General features: G+C 39.5%; 1 long non-coding RNA gene across 1 annotated transcript; it reads right to left on the bottom strand.

The window, feature by feature from the left end:
• Positions 1–701: 701 nt before the first annotated feature.
• On the bottom strand, positions 702–10,089 carry LOC307027708. Its single transcript, XR_013804727.1, has 3 exons — positions 9,979–10,089; positions 2,595–2,683; positions 702–873 (listed from the first exon to the last, which is right to left on the bottom strand). It is a non-coding gene; the product is annotated as an uncharacterized lncRNA (long non-coding RNA).
• Between the last annotated feature and the right edge of the window lie 3,130 nt (positions 10,090–13,219).

Genomic DNA, 13,219 nt, shown 5'->3' with positions numbered 1-13,219 from the left:
ACATGTTGATGTAGAAGAGACATGGAGAAGAGGGGACACATGTTGATGTAGAAGAGACATGGAGAAGAGGGGACACATGTTGATGTAGAAGAGACATGAAGAAGAGGGGACACATGTTGATGTAGAAGAGACATGAAGAAGAGGGGACACATGTTGATGTGGAAGAGACATGAAGAAGAGGGGACACATGTTGATGTAGAAGAGACATGGAGAAGAGGGGACAGATGTTGATGTAGAAGAGACATGAAGAAGAGGGGACACATGTTGATGTAGAAGAGACATGAAGAAGAGGGGACACATGTTGATGAAGAAGAGACATGAAGAAGAGGAGACACATGTTGATGTAGAAGAGACATGAAGAAGATGGGACACATGTTGATGTGGAAGAGACATGAAGAAGAGGGGACACATGTTGATGTAGAAGAGACATGGAGAAGAGGGGACACATGTTGATGTAGAAGAGACATGAAGAAGAGGGGACACATGTTGATGTAGAAGAGACATGGAGAAGAGGGGACACATGTTGATGTAGAAGAGACATGGAGAAGAGGGGACACATGTTGATGTAGAGGAGACATGGAGAAGAGGGGACACATGTTGATGTAGAAGAGACATGAAGAAGAGGGGACACATGTTGATGTAGAAGAGACATGGAGAAGAGGGGACACATGTTGATGTAGAAGAGACATGAAGAAGTGGATTTTGCACAACAGGTGACCTTCAAAGGTGTTTTATTGTTTAAAGGAAAGGCAGCGTACCTTGCACGGCGGGAGCCAAAGAGTTGAGGACCTGGAACGAGTCGCTGACGTTCGCACAGACGCCGGAGATGAACTGCTGCTGCCCACACATGTAGCCGTACTGAGGACCACAGGCCTACACACACACACACACACACACACACACACACACACACACACACACACACACACACACACACACACACACACACACACACACACACACACACACACACACACACACACACACACACACACACACACACACACACACACACATAGACACAACTGTTGGAAAGTATATAATACACAGACAGTGTGAGGTCACGGGTGAGAGGAGGCTGCTGAGGACAGAAGAGATTCTCAAACTGAGATTTTTCCAGAACTAACTTCTTCAGAGCGAGAAGAGGGAAATGTTTCCTGCGAGGAAGGAGGGCCATACAATTACCAACAATAACTGGAACATTTAATAACATCTAATAATCTTTAAGCCTCATTTCCTTAGATTTTGCCTTTTATTTCTCACAGTGGGAGGGATACTGGAGAAGACAAATAAAAAGGGTGCTTATGCTCTGTGGTGTTTTGAGCTAAATGCTAACATGGTGACATGGTAACTGAACATAAATGGATTGGAGAAGGGAGATAATCTGGAAAGACATGTGGTGTAAAAATACAACTTCTCAGAGAATATTTAAAAAAAATGTCATACAGTACATGCGTGAGATTTCTGTTGCTATATAGAGGCGAAGTCCCTCCCTTTCCGGGGGCCTTATTTCTGAAAAAGTATGTATTGAAGTCAATGGCGAGAGAAAGATTATCTTTCGATCCAGTTTGAATTTTGCCACGAATTACACATATGATGTTTGTCAATTTAAAAGATAATTTTGGAAGTCAAAAAAATTCAAATGTGTCGTAAAACTGTGAAGTTACACTTCGTGTGAAACCGTTCAATGAACTACATCTCCCATCTCGCACCACACACCAAGACGGCCGTCACGTTGGCACATTTCACTTCTTTCGTGCAGAATGAGGCGGAAAGTATTAAAAGAGGTGAAAATCACTCCAAGTCTGGGCATGTTGAGAGCTGTACATACACACAAGGGGAGTTAGTCGGTTCATTAGAGCCAGCATGCGGGACCGGGACTCTGGGATTTGTAGTCTTTCTAGTTGCGTATTTTTCATAGTCTTATATTTCAACAGTTTTACAACAAACTGTGAGTTTTTTGACCTGGAAATTATTTTTTTAAGATTGACAAACATCATATGTGTAATTCGTGGCACAATTCAAACGGGATCGAAAGATACGTTTTCTCTCCATTGACTTCAATACATAATTTTTCCGAAATAAGGTCCCATGGGTCGGAAGTAGATGGGGGCGGGACTTCGCCTCTCTATACACCCCTTATATGCTTGCTCAACAATCCCCTTATCACCTTTTCACTCACTGTCACTTTTGATGCTTAGATTGACTAACAGCTGTTGAATTTGAGCCTTCAAACACCGTAACCCTTTTTTTAACATTCATATTAAGCGTTAAAAAGTGTTGCTGCTGTGCAGGATATTTCCTCTCAGTCCAACATAACATTAACTTCATGTTGCATAAATATATTTATATATAGTAATTTTAACAACCTGCCAATTTCTTAATCATGCACAAGTTTACTGGAGTTCATATCCATAAATCAAAGTGTCCCGTCACCACCTCTCACATCATGCATTCTGTACATGTCTGCAGCGATTCATTCCCAGGACACGCAGAATCCCACAGAGAGTAAGTGAACACACACTCGCTGCAGAGTTCAGTGTGTGTGTGTGTATTAGTTTGGAAAATGTACTGTAAGAGGAACTTCCGCTCACCAGAAATCCTCCGCTGGGATTGGTCAGCAGCGTGCTTCCCATGGTCATGTTCTCCTTCACTTCATGTACGTTGGGAATGGTTGTGTTTGCTAAAAGAAAGAAAAATACGGGTGAATAAACAGAAGGAGAAAGAACAGCTGGACGGATTCCTCTTCTGGATTTTCCCAGAGGAAGAGAGGCTTCCTTACGGGCAATAACGTGGTTAAATATAGCATTTCATTTTATTAATTCACCTCTCAGTGTGCGGCTCAGGGAGATTAATAAAGAGGCAGAACACAACATGTTTAGCTGAGAAACCAAATGAAGAAATAGAGGACTTGAATCATTAAGCAATCACAACATGTGGCTAAAATTAGCTTCAACTTGGCTCTGATTTACTTTCCACATATTCCCACAAACTCATTCACATGCCATTTCAATTCTGAGTCGAGCTCTTTAGAAATCCCCACGAGGAAAGTCCTTTTCAGACGATCTGTGAGTCGTTAGTGATGTGCAACGACCTTTAATGACTCAAGCACCGCCTCCTCCTTCCTCTCTGTGTGAACATGGCTTCATGCTGTCTCTATACATGGTCATTATTGAGGTGGGAAGCAGTAAAGTACAAATACTTTGTTACCGTACTTAAGTACATTTTTCTGGAATCAGTACTTTACTCCACTACTTATTTTTCTGACGACTTTTTACTTTGACTTCTTACATTTTGAACACAAATACCTGTACTTTCTACTTCTTACATGTTGAACACAAATACCTGTACTTTCTACTTCTCACATGTTGAACTCAAATACCTGTACTTTCTACTTCTTACATGTTGAACACTAATACCTGTACTTTCTAATCTTACATGTTGAACACAAATACCTGTACTTTCTACTTCTTACATGTTGAACACAAATACCTGTACTTTCTACTTCTTACATGTTGAACACAAATACCTGTACTTTCTACTTCTTACATGTTGAACACAAATACCTGTACTTTCTACTTCTTACATGTTGAACTCAAATACCTGTACTTTCTACTTCTTACATGTTGAACACAAATATCTGTACTTTCTACTTCTTACATGTTGAACTCAAATACCTGTACTTTCTACTTCTTAGATTTTGAACTCAAATACCTGTACTTTCTACTTCTCACATGTTGAACACAAATACCTGTACTTTCTACTTCTTACATTTTGAACTCAAATACCTGTACTTTCTACTTCTTACATGTTGAACTCAAATACCTGTACTTTCTACTTCTCACATGTTGAACTCAAATACCTGTACTTTCTACTTCTTACATGTTGAACTCAAATACCTGTACTTTCTACTTCTCACATGTTGAACTCAAATACCTGTACTTTCTACTTCTTACATGTTGAACACAAATACCTGTACTTTCTACTTCTTACATGTTGAACACAAATACCTGTACTTTCTACTTCTTACATGTTGAACACAAATACCTGTACTTTCTACTTCTTACATGTTGAACCCAAATACCTGTACTTTCTACTTCTTTCATGTTGAACACAAATACCTGTACTTTCTACTTCTCACATGTTGAACTCAAATACCTGTACTTTCTACTTCTTACATGTTGAACACAAATACCTGTACTTTCTACTTCTCACATGTTGAACTCAAATACCTGTACTTTCTACTTCTTACATGTTGAACACAAATACCTGTACTTTCTACTTCTTACATGTTGAACACAAATACCTGTACTTTCTACTTCTTACATGTTGAACACAAATACCTGTACTTTCTACTTCTTACATGTTGAACACAAATACCTGTACTTTCTACTTCTTACATGTTGAACTCAAATACCTGTACTTTCTACTTCTTACATGTTGAACACAAATACCTGTACTTTCTACTTCTTACATGTTGAACTCAAATACCTGTACTTTCTACTTCTTACATGTTGAACACAAATACCTGTACTTTCTACTTCTTACATGTTGAACACAAATACCTGTACTTTCTACTTCTTACATGTTGAACACAAATACCTGTACTTTCTACTTCTTACATGTTGAACTCAAATACCTGTACTTTCTACTTCTTACATGTTGAACACAAATACCTGTACTTTCTACTTCTTACATGTTGAACCCAAATACCTGTACTTTCTACTTCTTACATGTTGAACTCAAATACCTGTACTTTCTACTTCTTACATGTTGAACTCAAATACCTGTACTTTCTACTTCTTACATGTTGAACACAAATACCTGTACTTTCTACTTCTCACATGTTGAACTCAAATACCTGTACTTTCTACTTCTTACATGTTGAACTCAAATACCTGTACTTTCTACTTCTTACATGTTGAACTCAAATACCTGTACTTTCTACTTCTTACATGTTGAACTCAAATACCTGTACTTTCTACTTCTTACATGTTGAACACAAATACCTGTACTTTCTACTTCTTACATGTTGAACACAAATACCTGTACTTTCTACTTCTTACATGTTGAACCCAAATACCTGTACTTTCTACTTCTTACATGTTGAACTCAAATACCTGTACTTTCTACTTCTTACATGTTGAACTCAAATACCTGTACTTTCTACTTCTTACATGTTGAACACAAATACCTGTACTTTCTACTTCTCACATGTTGAACTCAAATACCTGTACTTTCTACTTCTTACATGTTGAACCCAAATACCTGTACTTTCTACTTCTTACATGTTGAACACAAATACCTGTACTTTCTACTTCTTACATGTTGAACTCAAATACCTGTACTTTCTACTTCTTACATGTTGAACCCAAATACCTGTACTTTCTACTTCTTACATGTTGAACACAAATACCTGTACTTTCTACTTCTTACATGTTGAACACAAATACCTGTACTTTCTACTTCTCACATGTTGAACCCAAATACCTGTACTTTCTACTTCTCTCATTTCCCAAACAGGCTGGTTCCTTTAGTCTGAATGTGTGTTTGGTGGCGTGATCATTATTATTTAGAGTCATTGCGTGCCTATTGATTTGAACACGATCCGTGTATCCATCATTTCCTGGTCTTCTCTAAAGAAGAGGGACCAATGGAAACGTTGTCATGTTGCCGTTGTTCAGCATGGAAACATTCATTAGCTAACAATGACATTATTGATCTATTCATATAAAGGGAGGTCAGGTACTCTTTAAAACAGCTGCTAGTTATGGGTACTTTTTACTGAAGTACATTTCAAAGCCTCTTTACTTTGACTTGAGTAAAGAAGTTTAGTCAGTACTTCTACTTTCACCAGAGTATTTTTAAACACGAGTATCTGTACTTCTACTTGAGTAAATGACGTGTGTACTTTTGCCATCTCTGTATTTAATGTATGTCTGATCAGCTGAGAGCTCACCACACTCAGTTATCTCTCATGGACACACTAACAGATTCTCACTAGAGAAATGCGCTGTGAACATCAGCTGCTCCTGATCTGATCAAATGGCGTGCACTCAGTCAGAGGCGGCATCTTATGATTGGTGAACGTGAAGCTGCAGAGGAGAAAACACACTCTGTCCTCTGTGACCTTTGGATAGCTATCAGAACAAATCACACTTACCCCACACACACACACACACACACACACACACACACACACACACACACACACACACACACACACACACACACACACACACACACACACACACACACACACACACACACACACACACACACACACACACACACACACACACACACACACACACACACACACACACACACACACACACACACACTAACAGTTTATGTTCTGGTTTGTCAATTTTTATTTCATTTTCCTAACAGAGCGTAAACATGTTGGGACCCTTTCGCCCGTATTTCATCACGTAATCGTCCTGGTAACCACCCATTGGTGGGTCTGAAGAGTGATGAGGAATCACAACATGAAACCACACAACTCTGCTCATTATGGTCTGTAATGTAAACGCAGTGTGGAGACAGAGAGGGCGTCGTCACGGGAACAGAGCGATGAGTCAGCAGAAATCAAAAGGTGGAGAAACTCTGGTTTACCGTTATTCAATAATACAATAATGTGTATAGAAATAAAACTAAACGACTGATACATATAACTTTGTATGATGGTTTAAGACGCTCAATTTAATTGTTTTCATTCATTAAAATGTATATTTTGTTTATATTTCTTAAGATATCTATTGCTAATATTATTATTATTTATGTATTAATTATTTAACTTATATTGTTTGTTCTTATTATTTTACATTATCATATATTATTATTTATTTGCATCAATTATTGAACTATTACTGTACATTTTTTGTTGTTATTTTATTTGTATGTGTTATGATTATTATTATTATTTTATTATTGCTGTATTTATTCTTCAATTGATTAAATAATGATACCTTTATATTAATGTATTATTTGTATTTCATATTTTCTTTTTATTATTATTATTTTTTTTTTATTAGTTTATTTAGTGTTTATTATTTCCATTTTTCCACGGGTGTTTTGACATGTCTCACAGATACGCAGCTCTTAGCATACTGTTAAATAGTATAAAAACATTTGAATATTCTAACAAAGGGCACAATGAGGCTCTGTCTGCTCAGCTGTCGTAAAACCAAAATGAATGTCACATTAAATAAAGACCAGCTGTTTTCTCCTCATGTCTCCAGTTGTTTGCAGAGTCGTCTGGCTCCGAGCTGCCAGTCTCCATCCTCCCCTCTGGATGTTTTCCAGACTGAACTGAACTTGATTTGGTCTTTATCCTTCATTTCAGACTAAAACAAACGCTATCTCTCCTCAGCTGAGAGAAGAAGGAGACATGTTCCCAGCCTGGACGATAATTGACTATCAGCAGGGAAACTGTAACTCCTGTGTCTTGATAAATACGAGGTGAGAACAGCTGTGGTGAAAAGTATGAATTCCTGAGAGTGTGGGTGTGTTTCTCAATGTCGAGGACGCTTCCTTGGTAGGACATGTCTTCCGAGTCAGGTCCTTCAGAAGCGAGGCAAGAATCCTTCCTAGCCTCGGAAAACGAAGAATGGTGGAACAGGCTGTGGGATGTGTGCGATTTCCGCCAAAGATTTTGGAAATTGGTCCGTGCGCAAAGCATTGTGGGGATTTTAAGACCGCGGAGGATACACATGTGCAGCCTCGAAAGGTCCCACAACGAAGGACGCCAGGCCTCCAAGGAGCCTGGAAATTGGAACAGTCCTTCGGCGGGACTCGATAACGTAGCATCCTTCAAATAGTTGCTCTGGAGCAGCCTTCCTCGACATTGAGAAACACCCCGGCCGTTTCTCAATCGTGAGGATGCTTGCTTGGTAGCACATGTCTTCCGAGTCACTTGCTTCAGAAGCGAGGCAAGAATCCTTCCTGGCATTCGGAAAACTAAGAGTGGAACAGGCTAGCAAGTGTGCAGGTGTGCGTCATATGAGAGGCCCCACCTTACATTTTTTCCACCACAGATTTGGGGAAATTGGTCCGTGCGCAAAGCATTGTGGGGATTTTAAGGACGCAAAGTCTACCCATGTGCAGCCTAGAAATTACCCCCAAACCAAGGACGCGCCCTCGGTGGAATTCCAAGTATGCTGGAGATTGGAACAGTCCTTCGGCGGCACTCGATGATGTAGCATCCTTGAAATATTGGCTTGGAAGCCAGTTTCCTCGAGATTGAGAAACGGCCCCCGTGTGTGTGAGAGAGCAGAGTTACTGAACACACACACACACACACACACACACACACACACACACACACACACACACACACACACACACACACACACACACACACACACACACACACACACACACACACACACACACACACACACACACACACACACACACACACACACACACACACACACACACACACACACGCACACACACACACTCTAAGGGAGGCTTTGCAGACAGCTGACCGGGAGCACAGTCATGTTTATCTGTTTAATGAAGATATAATTGGTTTATGAAACATTTAGAAACGTGTTTATGTTCAGTCTTCCTGTCCTGAAGCCTCCCTTACGAACCAGACGGACACTTTTAATGCAGAAATCACACAAAATGCCGTTTTGAGCTTCTTATAAATGATGATTTCCGGTCTTTCACTGTTATCTGTTTCTCACATCAGATTAAAGAGAGTGTCTTTGGGTTTTGGACCAACAACACATGACATTTTAAAAGATTTGAAAGACTTTGAGAAACTTGGATTAACTTTTTTCACTATTTTCTGACATTTTATTGAACGAAAAATAGTCAAATAATTGTCATATTTTGCGACAAATCTAACAAATTCTCTTTTGGTTCAGTCCCCCCCCCCCCTCCTTTCTTAAACCTCACTATAGTATACATACTGTAGGGCCGATATTGGATTTTGACTTGACGTAAGAGATATTCTGAATTGGGAAATAGAGTGATTTAATGTGAATTTTTGTTTGTTTTACACCCTTATTTTTGACAAACAAATCAATCAATCAATTGAGTTATCGTTACAACACACCAGAGATGGCAAAAGTCCACACATCCTTTACTCAAGTAGAAGCACAGATACTCGTGTTTAAAAATACTAAAAGTAGAAGTACTGACTAAACTTCTTTACTCAAGTCAAAGTAAAGAGGCTTTGAAATGTACTTCAGTAAAAAGTACCCATAACTAGCAGCTGTTTTAAAGAGTACCTGACCTCCCTTTATATTAATAGAACAATAATGTCATTGTTAGCTAATGAATGTTTCCATGGTGACCAACGGCAACATGACAACATTTTCATTGTTCCCTCTTCTTTAAAGAAGACCAGGAAATGATGGATACACGGATCGTGTTCAAATCAATAGGCACGCAATGACTCTAAATAATAATGATCACGCCACCAAACACACATTCAGACTAAAGGAACCAGCCTGTTTGGGAAATGTGAGAAGTAGAAAGTACAGGTATTTGTGTTCAACATGTAAGAAGTAGAAAGTACAGGTATTTGAGTTCAACATGTAAGAAGTAGAAAGTACAGGTATTTGTGTTCAACATGTAAGAAGTAGAAAGTACAGGTATTTGTGTTCAACATGTAAGAAGTAGAAAGTACAGGTATTTGGGTTCAACATGTAAGAAGTAGAAAGTACAGGTATTTGTGTTCAACATGTAAGAAGTAGAAAGTACAGGTATTTGAGTTCTACATGTAAGAAGTAGAAAGTACAGGTATTTGAGTTCTACATGTAAGAAGTAGAAAGTACAGGTATTTGAGTTCAACATGTGAGAAGTAAAAGTAAAAAGTTGTCAGAAAAAAGCATGCACGCACGCACGCACGCACGCACGCACGCACACGCACACGCACACGCACACGCACACGCACACGCACACGCACACGCACACACACACACACACACACACACACACACACACACACACACTTACTGGGCAGATCCAGTTTCACACACGTGTTCCCCCCCCTCCCGACGGGACACTTGTAAACGTCTCCGGTCCGTTTGGCTGGCTGGCCCGACAGCGGAGATCCAATCAGAACCCTGGAAAAATAGAGAACTGTCGTGATTGGTCGGTTTGAAACAATGCCAACAACCACAGGTTAACAACTCAAGTGTTATTGCAGACATTACGCTCTGACTTGCCTTAATTATACCGTAATAGCTAAATTACACACAAACAGCCGGCTCTTATTGGCTGTTATGGTTTATTATAACTGGCCGGTGAATATGTGGCTTATCATATTATTATATTATCACTATGAGACTGAAACAGCTCAATAAAACAACAGCTAACCAACACTTTATAACATACTAATGCATGATATGTTGCAGATGTTGGTACAGTGTTTCATAACGTGGTGTCGGAAAGAGCCGTTCCTCTGCCGTCCTGTAAACACTCCGACTTATTAACATTCCTGAACTGTAATGAGCCCTGGACATCTAAAGTGGACCAACAACAACTCTCTGTCTGTGAGAAACACACACATGTACTGACTCTCTTATGATGGATGCTCGAGAGATGATTATTCTTTACATTATCTGAGAGTAATGTTTGAATAATCGACTGCAGATTGGTTCACAGAGGATGAATAACATCTCCGTGAAGTTTCATCACGTGCAATCCGCCCTATATGAGTCTAATTGAAATGAGATGCTACGCTAATGGTTCTATAGCACAGACATGCCTCTACAGTTTAGCAGCCGAGAGCAATTTGTCCGTTTTCAGTTACCACCAAAAATGTCACTTTTCATTTGTGGAATTTTACACCAAATGTTTGCATATTATCCTCTCATGCTGTGTCTCTACTTTAAAGAGTCCTCTCCTGCTGGTGTTCAGGTGTATATTAGTATGTAGTGTCTCTACTTTAAAGAGTCCTCTCCTGCTGGTGTTCAGGTGTATATCAGTATGTAGTGTCTCTACTTTAAAGAGTCCTCTCCTGCTGATGTTCAGGTGTATATCAGTAGTGTCTCTACTTTAAAGAGTCCTCTCCTGCTGATGTTCAGGTGTATATCAGTATGTAGTGTCTCTACTTTAAAGAGTCCTCTCCTGCTGATGTTCAGGTGTATATCAGTATATAGTGTCTCTACTTTAAAGAGTCCTCTCCTGCTGATGTTCAGGTGTATATCAGTATGTAGTGTCTCTACTTTAAAGAGTCCTCTCCTGCTGATGCTCAGGTGTATATCAGTATGTAGTGTCTCTACTTTAAAGAGTCCTCTCCTGCTGTTGTTCAGGTGTATATCAGTATATAGTGTCTCTACTTTAAAGAGTCCTCTCCTGCTGATGTTCAGGTGTATATCAGTATGTAGTGTCTCTACTTTAAAGAGTCCTCTCCTGCTGATGTTCAGATGTATATCAGTATGTAGTGTCTCTACTTTAAAGAGTCCTCTCCTCCTGATGTTCAGGTGTATATCAGTATGTAGTGTCTCTACTTTAAAGAGTCCTCTCCTGCTGATGTTCAGGTGTATATCAGTATGTAGTGTCTCTACTTTAAAGAGTCCTCTCCTGCTGATGTTCAGGTGTATATCAGTATGTAGTGTCTCTACTTTAAAGAGTTCTCTCCTGCTGATGTTCAGGTGTATATCAGTATGTAGTGTCTCTACTTTAAAGAGTCCTCTCCTACTGATGTTCAGGTGTATATCAGTATGTAGTGTCTCTACTTTAAAGAGTCCTCTCCTGCTGATGTTCAGGTGTATATCAGTATGTAGTGTCTCTACTTTAAAGAGTCCTCTCCTGCTGATGTTCAGGTGTATATCAGTAAGTAGTGTCTCTACTTTAAAGAGTCCTCTCCTGCTGATGTTCAGGTGTATATCAGTATGTAGTGTCTCTACTTTAAAGAGTCCTCTCCTGCTGATGTTCAGGTGTATATCAGTATGTGGTGTCTCTACTTTAAAGAGTCCTCTCCTGCTGATGTTCAGGTGTATATCAGTATGTGGTGTCTCTACTTTAAAGAGTCCTCTCCTGCTGATGTTCAGGTGTATATCAGTATGTGGTGTCTCTACTTTAAAGAGTCCTCTCCTGCTGATGTTCAGGTGTATATCAGTATGTAGTGTCTCTACTTTAAAGAGTCCTCTCCTGCTGATGTTCAGGTGTATATCAGTATGTAGTGTCTCTACTTTAAAGAGTCCTCTCCTGCTGATGTTCAGGTGTATATCAGTATGTGGTGTCTCTACTTTAAAGAGTCCTCTCCTGCTGATGTTCAGGTGTATATCAGTATGTGGTGTCTCTACTTTAAAGAGTCCTCTCCTGCTGATGTTCAGGTGTATATCAGTGTGTAATGTCTCTACTTTAAAGAGTCCTCTCCTGCTGATGTTCAGGTGTATATCAGTATGTAGTGTCTCTACTTTAAAGAGTCCTCTCCTGCTGATGTTCAGGTGTATATCAGTATGTAGTGTCTCTACTTTAAAGAGTCCTCTCCTGCTGATGTTCAGGTGTATATCAGTATGTAGTGTCTCTACTTTAAAGAGTCCTCTCCTGCTGATGTTCAGGTGTATATCAGTATGTAGTGTCTCTACTTTAAAGAGTCCTCTCCTGCTGATGTTCAGGTGTATATCAGTATGTAGTGTCTCTACTTTAAAGAGTCCTCTCCTGCTGATGTTCAGGTGTATATCAGTATGTAGTGTCTCTACTTTAAAGAGTCCTCTCCTGCTGATGTTCAGGTATATATCAGTACGTAGTGTCTCTACTTTAAAGAGTCCTCTCCTGCTGATGTTCAGGTGTATATCAGTATGTAGTGTCTCTACTTTAAAGAGTCCTCTCCTGCTGATGTTCAGGTGTATATCAGTATGTAGTGTCTCTACTTTAAAGAGTCCTCTCCTGCTGATGTTCAGGTGTATATCAGTATGTAGTGTCTCTACTTTAAAGAGTCCTCTCCTGCTGATGTTCAGGTGTATATCAGTATGTAGTGTCTCTACTTTAAAGAGTCCTCTCCTGTGTTTTCACATGGTCTCTTTGACTTTGAATTCAAAGAGATACCATGTTCATATCTGCTCCTTTATAAGAGCGCTGTATCAACGAATCACATCCAACTGTTGCCAAGAACTCAAACCAAACATGTCAAACTCTGTCTTTACGGTCAGAAAGTGAAAGTTGTTTCTTATCAAGTAGTTTTTTTTTTTACAACCCCATTGAATTGTTTGTTTGATCGTGGAAACATTATCTCGATTGCTCTCTT

The sequence above is a fragment of the Notothenia rossii genome (genome assembly GCF_949606895.1).
Source record: "Notothenia rossii genome assembly, contig: scaffold_659, whole genome shotgun sequence".
Taxonomy (NCBI): domain Eukaryota; kingdom Metazoa; phylum Chordata; class Actinopteri; order Perciformes; family Nototheniidae; genus Notothenia; species Notothenia rossii.
The sequence above is the reverse complement of the archived record's forward strand: the minus strand, read 5'-3'. Positions and strand labels throughout refer to the sequence as shown.